We start from the raw sequence: 15622 nt of genomic DNA on the forward strand, positions 1-15622 counted from the left end.
ATGATTACAGAATTGCGTCCATCTCAAGGACAAAACAAAATACCGGTACTGGACTTGAACATACAGTCGTTTGGCTACAAGTACCAAAATATTGTCTGTCTCAAAAGTGTTAAAGACTCAGGTTGACTAGCACCTTGAGAATGGAATTGGTTGCCAGAGCTTTGTAAGAAACCTATTCGTAGCTGTGTAAATAAGATGTTTGCTTTTGCACATCTCATTGAGCAAGTGTTTTCTACACTAGCTCCAGGTTGACCAAAGTATTGTGAGTGAATTTGGTACATGTAAACTGAAAGAAGCCTATTGTATATATGTGCGTGTGTGTGTGTATATATATATGTGTGTGTGTGTGTAAATATATGCATATATGGATACAGGACGTCACCAACAGTAAACAACATGAAATATGAAAATAAATGAGTTAAATAAGAGAAAAATATGGAAAACAGGACAAGTAACACAAAGAACGGCTATGAGTCTTCGGAGACAGTTGTTGCTCCCATAAATACCAAAATAAAATTTGGGATTTATGGAGGGTCAAAGTTGGAAACAAAAACAGGACAGTGGAGACATACAAGGAAACTGAACAAAAACAAACATGGAGGGTTGTTAGACCAGAAACAGGGGAAAATAGCGAACACTGGAGAAATATTTTCTTTGACAAGAGAAAAGATAGAAGAGAGAGATAGAAGACGCCCTGGAGGAAAAGAAAGATGGTCATGTGAGGAAAGGAAAAATGGACGATGGTCACATGTGAACAACAAGAAAGAGAAAAGAGAAAGAGACAGATAAAAAATGGTGAAGGGGAGAAAAAGGGAATTAGAGAAGGATGGGGGAGAAAACAGAATAGAGTAGAGTATATATTATTTATATTATTATTTAATTGAATGCCAGACATCCTTTTCCAAGTATGTATATATGTGTGTGCGTGTGTGTGTATTTATATATGTATGTGTCTGTGTGCATCTGTGTATCTGTTTATATTTTCACTGTAGAGTAGTCACTACAAGCAGTGTTGTTGTTGTCACTGTCTGTTCATTCTGAGCCTTTATAGATGTGCAAAATTAGAACATATATGAATCTGAGTAGCAATAAAGAGTCATTGACTGATTCCCAATAGATATAAACTCTACACCTGATATTGAGTACTTCTCTTTGTTTGTAAACAAAAATGTATATATTCCTCGACTAACCTCATATTATATTTGTTTTGTTTGTTTCCTTGCCTCATATTCTTCCTCATTTTATTTGTTTTTAACTCTACCCGTCTCCCTCCTCTCTCTCTCTCTCTCTCTCCTCTCTCTCTCTCTCCACAGACACACAGACTTTTGAAGGAGAAAGTATCTGCCAAGAAGATGTAGCAAAGATTAAAAGCAAAAAAATATGGATTAGGCAGGAGGGAGAGAGAGAGAAAGAGAAGTAGATGGAATGAAGGGTGGAGTGATAAATAGCTCTGAAACACCCTATTAATCAATAGATGTCTGAAGGCCAGGGGCTGGTTGGAGTGAAAGGGCTGGATGAGTGACCCTGCTAGCTGATACTAATCAGTATTGAATGCAAAGGAGTATATGAATAGAAACTTTGTATGCTTTACATATCTTCCATTCAAATACTGAGAGGTGGATATAAAGGTTAGCTTTGATGTGAAGAATGCCTCTTCTCTTAGCAGGTAATGATCCCTAACCAAATATATCATCATCATCAATAGCTTTTTATCATTTTCATTGTGCTCTTGTATACACACCTGTTACTGTGCACATCTTGTCACCCATGCTTCTTATGTTTTTTAGCCAGGGGAAGGCAGTGCCTATGACCCATTACAGGGTTTCCGAAATTGGTGGAAGGGAGTGGGATGGAGAGGAAAGATATTCTCAAACTAGAAACATGATCCAACTCCTTACAACAGAATAGACATTTCTGAAGGCACCCATGTAGGCTATGGCAGGATTTGAACTCAAAAAAGGCAAAGAGCTGGAAGAAATACCTCAAAGCATCACAAGCCAAATAGGTATTCTGCATGCCATAGTGAGGAAATATTTTTAATGCCAGGAGCAAATTGCAAGTTCATAAGAATTTGTGGATGCACATCTGTCTGTTCCCTCTGCACACTGCATGACAACTTGTACAAGTGTCTTTTGCCATTGCTTTAGGTTAACCAAAGCCTTATAAGTGGAAAATGTAGAAAGCTGGCATATACATATTATATAGACATATAGGAACACAGCATCCCTTGTAATCCAAGGTGGTTATCCAACAGTAACAGAATGTGCTACTGCAATGGTGTGGCAACTCCAACTGTCAGAGTGGAAATGATGGATGATAGCTGTCTGTTGTTCTGATGAAGCATTTAAAACCAAAATGTTAAGACATCCTTTTCCAATTCTCTGAGTGTGAATCTAATAACATAAACTTTTATTGTATTTTGTTTTTATGCTGTCATTTTCATAGTTTTATATATATATATATCTGTCTGTTTCTACCTTTGTCTGTCTATATCTCTCTCTCTCTCCAATATAAACACCAAATATAAACATCTGAGAAAAGCCAGTGTTTTATGAACAACTACCCTTGAAATATTTTTTCTGTCTTATGATAAACATTCCCTTGTTGCTCTCACCACCAAAAATCCAGTCAGCCAGTGATTGGTCTACTGGAATTTTGTAACCATTATTCCATTTTCCACAATGTATGACATAAATTAAACTACAAATAAAAGTATTTATGCTGAGAAAAATAACGATTGTCAAATTTTACAACTCATGGAGTCTGTTTGGGTTTTGAATGTGTGAGATTCATTAACTTGGGTTCACTTTCACTGAGATGAGGCACAATGAGGTGGAAACACTGAGTTATTTCAAAGTTCCCTTATAGAAGTGAATCTAGTTTTGCTTTAAGGGAGAGTATGTTTTCTGATAATGAGCAACAGTGATGACATATTCTTGTTGAAATCTGCCAAAACGTATTGAAAATAAATAAGGTCAATTGTTGTTCATTGACATGTAATTTATAGGATTTTATATAATGGTGAAATTTTGTCCATGGATCATCATTCTCCACTTTTCTATCCAATCACTTAATTTGCTAGGAATAGCAGCCAATATGCATCATACCATGTCCTATATATCATCATGTATGTATCAGTAAATAGTATTTAGTATATATATATAAATTAGAGAACCACCTTTTATCAATTCAACAATGAAATAACAATGATATAATTAAATTATACCATATAGAAACTAATTATATATATATATATATATATATATATATATATATATATATTATATATATATATATATATATATATATTGGTAAAAACGGTAAGATAACAAGATAACAAAAGAAAGAAAGAGACCTCAATATTATGTAAAAAGAGGAAATTTGTCTGTAAAATAATGTGACAATTATTCGGAAGCCAAGATAAAACTCTGAGTTTCGGATGCCGAGGTGGAAATCCACACCACCATCTCTTCGGTTATCTGGACATCTGAAAAACGCTATCTAAAAAAAGGCATTTTTCAGATGGCCAGATGACCAAAGAGATGGTGTTGTGGATTTCCATCTCGGCATCCGAACTCAGAGTTTTATCTTGGCTACCGAATAATTGTCACATATTATTTTACAGATATATATATATATATATATATATATATATATATATATATATCTTGTTGCTATAATGTTAAACTGTTGTATATCCAAATTTGGCCAAATGCGTTTTTTACAATATTCATTTTGCTTGCAATAGCCAGTTCTTTTGGTCAAACTATCAAATCTCCAGCTGCTCCAGATACCAATTTATCAAAAATTGTCAATGTATAGTACAACGATTTTGTTATGGAATGCAAAACTATTCTTTTGCTTTCTGATATCCTTACATATCTTGCATCTATTTTCTTTCCTCCATCTCACTCTCTATTTTGTATCACATCTAAACTAACTATGACTTAACCATTTTCTCACACCGTCTCCGATGAAGGGATGTAATTAATAAATATCCCGGAAACAGCTGTAAGACCTATCTATAAAGGTTCTAATATCTACACAGCCTTGGTTTTTTTATCTCATTACGCAAAAAATTCTTGTGTGTGTGTGTAAAATGTAGTTCTAAACACACACATATATAAATAATATATCGTGAATCCTCCCATCATTTTTCTTGACATATGATGGTCCAACATATATGAATAGTCTGATAGCTAGGCTGTTAGACTACCCACAGTGGTTCATCAGTCCAACAGGTTGTATGGGGTTACAAGTTAACCATAGTACTCAAGAGTGACTTCATAATATATTTATATGTAATGTTTACATCCTTATAACCTAGCAGTTCAACAAAAGTGAACAATAGAATGAGCACTAGACCTTAAAAGAAAAATAAGTACTGGGGGTCGATTTGTTCAGTTAATCCCTTCAAGGCAGTGTCCTCAGCATGGCTGCAGTCCAATGACTCTAACAAGTACAAATGAAATTAAAACATCATCATCATCGTTTAGCATCCGCTTTCCATGCTAGCATGGGTTGGATGGTTCAACTGGGGTCTGGGAAGCCAGAAGGCTGCACCAGGCCCAGTCTGATCTGGCAATGTTTCTACGGCTGGATGCCCTTCCTAACGCCAACCACTCCGAGAGTGTAGTGGGTGCTTTTTACGTGCCACTGGCACAGATGCCAGACGAGGCTGGCAAATGGCCACGATCGGATGGTGCTTTTTACGTGCCACCAGCACGGAAGCCAGGCCAGGCTGGCAACGGCCACGATTCGATGGTGCTTTTTATGTGCCACCGGCACGAAGGCCAGTCGGGGCGGTGCTGGCAACGGCCACGTTCGGATGGTTCTCTTACGTGCCACTCGCACTGGTATCACAGCTACAATTTCCATTGATGTTGATTGATTTTGATTTTAATTTTTTTTTAATTTTTTTTTTTTTTACACTCAGTGCCTAAGTCATCCATGCAGGACTGAACTCTGCAGTAATCTCACAGTTTGGTTTTTGTGTTATCACTGCAGATACTGTCTTCTTCATCTCTCTGTGCTTCTTTGTTCTATTTGGTGCTGGGAAGTACCCAGCATGAAATACAAGTTTAATGAGAACATCTACATAAACACTGTGTGTGTGTGTGTGTGTGTGTGTGTGTGTGTGTGCATAGCAGCAGTAGCAGCTAGGGATGAACAGAGATTAAACCTTTTTTGAAAAGCAGAAAAAGATGAAGATAAAAGTCTCACCAAGTCAGTTATTCATTTTATCAGTGCATAAGGGATGGGTGTTGTAACTGGAGCAACAGTTGTATATAATAATGTAAACATCTGGACCAGCAGTCTGTCTGGCCCCTCACCACTACATCCTGTCTAGTACCATCTTAATGGGAATTTTAAGGAAATTGTCCTAAAATTAAATCTATCAAATCAACACACACACACACACACACACTGGTAAAATTAGTCTGGACCAGTGAGAAAGCCTTTCTGTGGCTCTTCGATCCATTAGAAATAACAACGATCGCATCTCCCTTGTATACCTTTCTGTCTTTAATAAATGAGAGAAAAAGGGGATGATATACTAAATAATGTAGTTCTAAATGCGTATTTGAAACAGAAAAAATACAACAAAATGATCAGGTCTGAACCCAGGGCTTAGTAACAACAGTAATTACAACACATTTACTTTATAGGTGCTTCATGGCTGTGAGGTACAAGGCATGACTGTGAAGATGCAGGCATGTCTGTGTTGTTAAGAAGCTTGCTTCCCAACCACATGGTTTAGGGTTCAACCCCATTATGTAGCACCCTATGGCATGTGTCTTGTTCTATACCTCAGGACTGACCAAAGTTTTATGCAAAGGTTTGGTAGATAAGAACTAAAAAAAAAACTGTTACATACTGAACTGCAAAAGAAATGCGAATTTTTCAAATGCCATTTTTATATGGTAAATTCTGAAAATTTATTTTGGGGATGTAAGTGTAAATATTCCAAGAGATGCTGGTTTACGGCTGAGACCCAAACTGCAAGTAACCTTTCAACTTTTGCTGCAACGAGACACCAAAACACAGCTGTGTTGATTGAATGCCTTGGGTGGTAGTTGCAAACAATTGTCATGGAAACCAAACTGCACTTGCACCTCGTGGAGGTCATGGGTATAAAGATCAACTTGAACCATTTTTCTGGCATTCGTAATTTGGATGCATCTAGTATGACCTGATTGCCAACAGTGCAGAGAGAACAAACTATTGGCCAAGAGCAAGCAGGGCAGTGTGCCCTGGTTGTGGCAAAAGCTTAAAATGCTCATACCAGCACCATCTATTGCCTGCAACACTGATACAACAACACCAACAGCACTGCTGACAGTGCCTGCAGAGGGCACACCCTGGGTGACCACACCCAGGCAGGACTGCTTCATCCACTTGCAACACCTCTGTGATCACTTCAGACCAGTGTGACAGCTCACAAGACCATTAGCACTAAACAGCGACCCATCAGCAATGACGCAGTATGACATCAACTGGCCACCAACAACCTACATTGCCATTGTCCTGCTTGAGGGCCTGTACTCACTGCCCTCCACCATCAGGCATGACTTTAATGGGCTACACAGCACCGACATTGGCAGCATCAACAATGGAGGTTGATAGTCTTCTCTGACGAGAGCCAGAACTGCATTTCAACCTCAGATGGTAGAGTGAGGGTGTGGAGTAGGAGGGGTGAATGCTGCAGAGACGCATGTGTCATAGAGAGAGAGACGCATGGGATGGCCAAAACATCATGGTTTGGGATGCTATAGGCCAGAATCAGAGAATTGGACCCCCAGTGTTCCAAAATGTTGGTGCAGGCAGAGAGAATTGCATCACAGTGCAGTGCTATGTTGACCAGATCCTAAGGGCTCACATCGTGCCCTTCTTCACACGTCACCATAGCCACGTGTTCCAGCAGGAACACAGCCAGGGTTACCATGGGCTTCTTGCATCAGCACAACATTAGAACCACGCCATGGCCAGCTCTCAGCGTGGATTTGAACCCAATTGAACACATTATTGAACATGTCACACTCTACAACCCCGATGTGCTAGATCCACTTACTACCAGAACACATGACAACAACCCATAGACTGTGGTTAAAGTGCATTCAAGAAATTGATTTTATCAAATTTATCTCAGACATAATGAAACTAAAACATATTTCACAGTCACACATGTCTCACGTTTCTTTTGCGGTTCAGTGTAAATATATATATATATATATATATATATAATATATATATTATATATATATATATGAAAGTATGTATGTATGTATATGTATATATTTATATGTATGTGTGTGTATATATATATATATATGAATGTATGTATATGTATATATATATATGTATGTGTGTGTATATATATATATATATATAATATATATATATATATATATATAGCTTAGATATGTTTCAACCAAAGATTGGCCCAGGCCATGTCTAACTTAATAGCACCACCTGATAAGATTTGCTAAATCCTTTTATATAATAACAGATAATAACTTTAGTGCAGAGTCTTACTGAAACACATATGGCCTTCATTGCACACACTGTCTATCTAGGGCTTAATAATTATTTCCAGGACCTCAATGCAGGTGGCAGAGTTAACTCGAAAGTTAACTAGAAAGAAGTAAGGAGGTGTCACATGTTCTTCATTGCTGACAAGCCCTAAAACCATAACAATTGCAGGAAAAGTATACCTGGACCTACATTAATTGATGATTCCATAATTGTTAAATATATTCAATACAACTAAACAGTATTTGAATGACAGAATCTGTGTAAAACTGGACAAACTACCTTATGGTATTTAGTTGTTTAGTACCAGTTACAGGAAGGCAAGGGAAGAAGTTATCCTCAAACTGGCAACCCAAATGCTTACAACAGAGAGAACTTTGATAAAGACACTCAAGGACCTGATGGTAGTGTTACACTGAATGATGGCTTAAGTCTGCCACCCAAGAACCAAGGACACAAAGAACTTGAACAAATACCTATTTCTTTATTACCCACAAGGGGCTAAACACAGAGGGGACAAACAAAGACAGACATAGGTATTAAGTCGATTACATCGACCCCAGTGCGTAACTGGTACTTTAATTTATCGACCCCGAGAGGATGAAAAACAAAGTCGACCCCGACGGAATTTGAACTCAGAACGTAACGACAGACGAAATACCGCTAAGCATTTTGTCCGGCGCACTAACGTTTCTGCCAGCTCACCACCTTGAACAAATACCACAAATACCTTGAACAAATACCAAATACCGCAAGGCATTCATCCTGTTCAACACTAAAAATTTCACCCATCCACTTGCCCTGGGCTGAGATGTTATTTTATTGACCATCTCCCACAAAAAAAAAAAAAAAAGGAAAATGAAGTTGACTTCAGCAAAATTTGAATTCAGAGTGCCGAGAGCCAGATCAAATGCTGCAAGCTAATTTTATCTTATATTCTAAACTCTGCTGATTGACTTCATGTTTAAAAAACGGTATGCTGGTCATGACTGGACAGCCTTCATTCATAAATCTGATCTAATACTTAAGTCATAACAACAATCTCACTACATCAGTGTTTGAAACTATACTAAATCTCATCTCTGAATTCAATGTATTCGTGTCTGATCTAATTATATTGGATCCTAATTTTCCGATTCTAATTATCTGTACCTGGGTAACTTACCTGGAACCTTACTACTGTTACACACACAAACAATTTAATATGCATCCAATTGACTGATAGGTCGGAATTACTCACCATAATTCTTCATTCAACCTCTACATCACAGGTGTTTTGTTTCCTTATTCTATCTCATCTACACTACCATAATGGCTTCTGCTCCTCATAGTTACCTGGTCATGTCTATTATGTCCACTTATGTTTATATCTTTCTCACATACCATGTCTGCTCCCTATCATGTCTATGACTAACCATTTCACACATTGTTAATCCATGGGACCTTATGAAAGGTGACTTCTACTATAACCCTGAGATGACCAAAACCTTGTGTGTTGCTTTTGTAGATGGTCACCATAAAAAGCTTGCCATATGTGTGCGTGTGTGCATCTTTGTCCCGACATTCTTTTATTCTTTTATTTTACTTGTTTCACTCATTTCACTGTGGTCATGCTGGAGCACTGTCTCAAGGAGTTTTTAGTCAAACAAATTGACTCCAGGACTTATTTCTTAAGCCTAGTACTTATTCTATTGGTCCCTTTTGCCAAACTGCTAAGTTACAGGTACATAAACACACCAACACCAGTCATCAAGCTGTGATGGGGGTGGGGGGCAAAGATACACACATACGATGGGCTTCTTTCAGTTTCTGTCTACCAAATCCACTCAAGATTTCGGCTATACTTGCCATGTAGAATATACTTGCCATGCAGTGAGGCTGAACCCGGAACCATGTGGTTGGGAAGCAAGCTCTTTACCACACAGCCATGCCTGTGCCTGTATTGCTGTAAATAAATGCAATAATTTCCAATATTCTGCAAAAACATGTCTGGTCAGGGGAAAATATTATATTGTTCAGCAACAGAAAAGGCATCTGACCACAGAAAATCTGCCACAATAAATGCTGTCCAACCCATGCAAGCATGGAAAAGTGGACGCTAAAATGATGATGATGATGATGATATCATATTTACTTAAAGGTGAAGGATTTACTCATCATCTGATTTGATACAAAGCTTAGTCTGGGAGCCACCAGTTCTGGAAAATGTTCATACATATTAGAGATTCATCTCATTGTAGTATTTATCTTTACTGCTCAGCATTCAGGGCACACATGTAAGTATAGGAGCAGGCATGGCTATGTAGTGAAAAAGCTTGCTTTGCAACTACAGGATTTTGGATTTTTAGTCTTACTGTATAGCAAACTAAACAAGTGTCTTCTGCAATTGCCCTCAGCTGGGTAAATTTTGAGTAAATTTGGTAGACAGAAACTGTATGAAAGCCTGTTGTGTTTAAGAGGAGGTACTGCAATGTTCCTGGTTTTGGGTAAAAGAAAATACAGGAGGATCAGTTAATTATGATTTTAATCAGCATATTCTTCTTTCAGATTCACACACTTATTGCAGTGGTCCTTCAGTTTTTCTAAGCCTTGTAAAAGAACTCAGAACTTTGGGCCTCCAGCCAGGCCTTTCGTGACACCCTCAAAGACAAGAATTTTTCAGCACTCCCTCATATATGTGTGTGTATGTGAGTATCTTTGTGTTTGCCTCACCTACCACTTGACAGCTAGTATTGGTTTGCTTATGACCTCATGACTTAAAGATTTGGCAAAAGAGACCATTAGAATATGTACGGGACTTAGAAAAAAATAAAGTTCTGGGGTCGAATTGTTTGACTAAATCTTACAAGACAGTGTCCCAGCATGGCCACAGTCCAGGGACTGAAACTAGTAAAAGATAAAAAAATAATATATTTGTTCCAGTTGCTTTTGTTGTTGTTGTTGCTTGTTTGTTTGTTTGTTGAGCGAAGCGGTCTTTGTCCTCTTGGGAGAAATGCGAAACGTGGTCCTTTGCTATTCATAAGACCCACAGAAGAGAAAGCACGTCAACCCCCGACACCGAGAGCATCGACGGATGGATGAATGCGCATCCAGGCTCAGCGGTTGCGTAGGAAGTCGGGAACAAGAAACAGGAAGAAAGAGTGAGAGAAAGTCGGAGCGAAAGAGTACAACAGGGGTCGCCACCCCCTCCCCTGCCAGAGCCTCGTGGAGCTTTAGGTGTTTTCACTCAATAAACACACATAACGCCCGGTCTGGGAAGTGAAACCGTGATCCTCTGACTGCGTTTTTGCTGCCCTAACCATTGGGCCATTGCGCCTCCACTGTTGTTGTTGCTCAAGTCAACTCTAATCAAATAAATTCTTGAGGAAAGTTATTCTAGTTCTGACCATCCTATGTTTTATCCAAACATAATGTTTGTATGTCAGACTGCATCACCAAATGTTCCTTTTGCCTTTTTCCCTTTTAAGATGCTAGAGTGTGATTTGAAGCTTGGCTGCTGTTGATGGCTGTGGTTCAGTGATTAGGGGGATGGTCTCCTACACAGGAGGATATTTTACACTATCACAGTCTAATTGAAAATTGTTGAATTCTTATCCCTATTCTTATCTCTTATCTGTCTTGCCTTTAACATACTTTGTCTATTTTTTTTTGGGGGGGGGGGGCTCTTTAAATTCCAAGTTCAAATCACACTGAGCTCAACTTTGCCTTTAATCCTTTCAGGATTGACAAAATTAGTTATCAATTAAAAAACTGGGGTTGATATGTAATTAACCCCCACCCCGCTAAAGTTGCTAGCCTTGTGCCTCCAACCAGGCCTTTCGTGACACCCTCAAAGCCAGCAATTTTTCAGCACTCCCTCATATATTTGTGTGTATGTGAGTATCTTTGTGTTTGCCTCACCCACCACTTGACAGCTGGTATTGGTTTGCTTATGTCTTCATGACTTAAAGATTTGGTAAAAAAGACCATTAGAATATGTACTGGACTTAGAGAAAAATAAAGTAATTTTGTTAATTTTCAATTATATATTTACTCAAAGATATGGGTTTATATTTTCCTTCTTAATTTTGCTCAACACCCATGTAGCTTCTGATTGATCAGGCCCACAGTCCAAATGGGATCATCACAAAGCCTGTATCTGAGCCATAACCATTTCATCTCAATCCCAGGGATAATGCATCTAAAACTACATTATTCAGTGTACCTCTCTTTTCTTTAAAATGGTAGGGTGTAATTTGAGGTAAATTTGTTTGCTATTTCTAGCTGGTGACGCAATATCAGAGATTCCCTTGAGATGGTTGATCCCCCTCATTCATTAGAAAAAACCTTTTTTTTCTCCTCATCTTATCAGGATAAAATCCAACACAAACTATGTTAACTCTATATGGCTCTAATTCTTGAAATAAGAAAGAGAAGAAACAATTGTCTCGTCTGTAGGTTATGTAAATTCTAAGACCTAGTCTTTGGTAACACAGCAGTATTAATAATGCTTTCAAATTTTGGCACAAGGCCAGCAATTTCAGGGGAGAGATACTAGCTAGATCAGCCCCAGGGTTCAACTGGTAATTATTTTATTGACCCCTTGCCCAAAAAGATGAGAGGCAAAGTCAACCTTGGTAGAATTTGAACTCAGAACATAAAGGCAAATGAAATGCTGCTGAGCACCTTGTCTTATGTGCTAATGATTCTGCCAGCTGGTCACCTTACACAGTGGTACTAATAATAATGATAACAAAGGTTGGAATTGTTATTTAGTCTGAGGTCAGAGACATTCTAGAAGTTGCCATCCTATATGTACTGGAATGTATTTATCGTTTATCCATTACTTGTTTCAGTCATTGGACTGCGACCACACTGGAGCACTACCTTGAAGGGTTTTAGTTGAGCAAATCAACTCTAGTACTCTTGTACTTGATTTTAAATCTGCTACTTTTTCCACTGGACCCTTTTGCCAAACTGCTAAGTTACAGCTATGTAAACAAACCAACAACAGTTGTCAAGCAGTAGTGGAGGGAAAATAAACAAAAACTCACATACACACACACACACACATATATATATATACGATGGACTTCCACGCAGTTCCCACCTACCAAATTCACTTAAAATGCATTGGCTGTCCCAGGGCTATAAGCAGAAGACATTAGCTCAAAGTACTGCGCAATGGGACTGAACCTAAAACCAAATGATTGCAAAGCAAGCTTCTTAACCACACAGCCATGTCTGTGCCTAGAATTACATTATCTAATTTTTCTCCCGCACTTTTTTTTTAAATTTTGAAAATAGTAAAGCATAGTAATGAAGATTTGGCTGCTACTTCTAGCAGAATGAGACTATGTAGAGAGACTCTGATTGACAAGTAATAGTAGCAGCAATAGTTTCCAGTAAACATTACTGCCTGCCATCAGCTGTAGAGTGTAAAAGAGTTAAAACACTGGCAAAACAAAAAAAAGTTGAAGTTAGAGTGAGTTATAATAAAATAGGAAGAAATAGATGTTTTCATTCATAATATGTAGATGGAGCCTCTCTTATATACTCCAGGCTGTTTGGAAAGGGAAATTTTCTTGCTCAAATCATCTACAGTTATGGGGTATAAATAATACAGTAAGTAATGGAATGTCTCTTCATCCTAGTATTTGTAAACTTGAAGGTGTTTGCAAAAAAAACACCAAACACTTGTTTACAATAAAAGGGAGACATACAGACAGGAAGACTGTCGATAAATAACAAATTGTGGTTGGCGTGGGGGGGGGGGCAGAAGTGATGGTATGCTGTATGATGATGATGATGATGATGTTGATTTTATCCATGGGTGTGAGGACAGAAATTTAGTGGATGGGGTGAGAAAAAAAGCAAATTAATTGTTGTTTAATTAATCAACTGTGATTTTGGTGTGATTTGAACTCAGAAAATAACAAATCAGAACAACAGTTTTGACAACGCATTATAATAATAATTATAGTAATGACTTCTAACATAGCCAGCCACAAGGCCCAAAATTTAAGGAGTAAGTTTAGTCAATTAAATCAATGATGGTATTTGACGGGGAAGGGCAGGGTACATATTTTATAAGGAAAGTTGGCCTGCAATAGGCATTTGAACTCAGAATATAAAAAATAAATTCCACAAGTTATTTTGTCAAACACCCTAACAATAATGATAAAACATTATAATGAAGATGATGATGATGATGATGAAGGTGGTTTTAAATTTTGGCACAAGGCCAGCAATTTGGGGGGGAGGGTAAATCAATTATATCAACCCCAGTGCTCAACTTGTACATATTTTATCAACCCTGAAAGGATGAAGGGCGAAGTCAACCCCTGTGGGACATAATGATAATAATCCTTTCTACTAAAGGCACAAAGCCTGAAATTTTGGGGGAGGGAACCAGTCAATTACATTGACCCCTGTGTTTCACTGGTACTTTATATTATCGACCCCAAAAGGATGAAAGGCAAAATCAACTGCTGTGGAATTTGAACTCATGAAGCAAAGACAGCTTCAATGCTGCTACGCCTTTCACCTGCCAGCTCCACACCTTAACAACAACAACAATAATAATAATAATAATAATAATAATAATAATAATGGTTTTTGATTTAGGCAGAAGACTAGTACTTTTAAGGGAGGAGTTAGGAGATGCCAACAACCTTAGTATTTGACCAGAAGTTTGTTTTATTGACAGTGAAAGGATAAAAGCAAAGTTGTCCTCCATGAGATTTGAACTCCATGAAGAGGGGCAACAAATTCCGGTAGGAATTTTTTTTTTTTTTAATGATGTTCTGAAAAAAAGTAAATACCAGGCGGAATACCGAAAGTAACTTCCCAGTGTAATTAGTCAAGAAAAAAAGAAAGAGTGAAAGAGAGAGAGAGGGAGTGAGTGAAAAAAAATTGTGGGACAGGATCATAATCATTAAATATGAATTACTTACTTAAAATCCATTCCAAATATTAATTAAGGGGGTAAAACAGTTCCCGTTGGTGGTAATATTTCACACGACACTCATAGTGTTCATGTTGTTGTTGTTGTGTCATATGAAAATCCCTACACTTAAACAGACCTAGGCTCTCTGCCTCTGCTCGGATGGCTTCGCCCACACTACTAAAGAGCAACACATGCCTTTTTCTTTTTTTCTTTCTTTTTCCTTGCTTGCTTTTTTTTTTTTTCTTTCCTTACCTGCTAAGAAACTCCCTCCTGTATACTCCCCCCTCTTTGTCTGTCTGCCTGTCTGTCTATCCACTTCACTCCCATTCCCACACTATCCAGGTCTTCTCCTATCCCATCCCCCACTATCTTTCTCTTCGTGTGTGTGTGTGTGTGTGTGTGTGTGTGTGTGTGTGTGTATACACATATATATATACTTATGCATGCACACACATTTATATATAATGGTCCTTTTCCATTCCCTTGTTCTCCATCCATCTCTAAATTTACCCCCTCCTCTTATTCTATTCATCTCTCTCTCTCTCTCTCTCTCTCCAAACACACACACACCACACTCTCATACATGCACTTACTTTGCAGTTATCCTTCTCTAAATCCCAGTCTTCCTTATTCTATCTTTCTCTGGTTCCCCTCTCAGTCACTCATACCGGCTTTCTCACTATTTCTTTCCTTCTTTCTGTCTTTCTCTATCTGTCTCTCTCTACATCTGCCTCTCTCCCTCCATCTCTTCCTTTCTCCTTTTTTTGCAGCTACTATACATTCTCAATGTTCTTCTCTCTTTCTCTCTCTCTCTTTTTTATAACCACTTCTCTCTCTGCTTTGTCTCTATCAATCTCTGTGTCCTGTCTCTTTCTCTATCCACCTCTCTCTTCCTACCTGTCACTCTGTCTTTCTATCACTCGCTTCTGCCTGTCTCTCTGCCCATCTCGCTTTCTCTATTTCAACACCTCCCTTTATACATCGGCTTCTATCCCTCACCCAACATCCAACATCCACACCCTTTTAGCACTTCTCATGCCCTACACTCCCCGGCAAATCTCCCCCACCCCACCCTGCGGTCTTACTCCCATTCCTCCTATCAGTGACACCTCCTATCCCCCTTCCACCACCCTCTCATTACAGTAACTACTACCGCCACCT

The 15622-nt window shown here is 38.3% G+C and overlaps 1 protein-coding gene across 4 annotated transcripts in view; it reads right to left on the reverse strand.

The window, feature by feature from the left end:
- LOC115220746 (zinc finger protein GLI4-like) overlaps window positions 1–15622 on the reverse strand; it is a 467588-nt gene that overhangs the window by 355244 nt on the left and 96722 nt on the right. Inside the window, exon 1 of one of the 4 annotated variants that reach the window (XM_036510540.1) lies at window positions 14469–14783. The exons of the other annotated variants lie outside the window; for them this stretch is intronic. The gene's annotated coding sequence lies outside the window, so the exon portion shown is untranslated. Of the gene's footprint in view, window positions 1–14468; window positions 14784–15622 lie in introns of those variants that run through there. 4 annotated transcript variants of the gene reach the window in all.

Source organism: Octopus sinensis, linkage group LG17 (assembly GCF_006345805.1).
Source record: "Octopus sinensis linkage group LG17, ASM634580v1, whole genome shotgun sequence".
In the NCBI taxonomy this organism is placed as follows: Eukaryota; Metazoa; Mollusca; class Cephalopoda; order Octopoda; family Octopodidae; genus Octopus; species Octopus sinensis.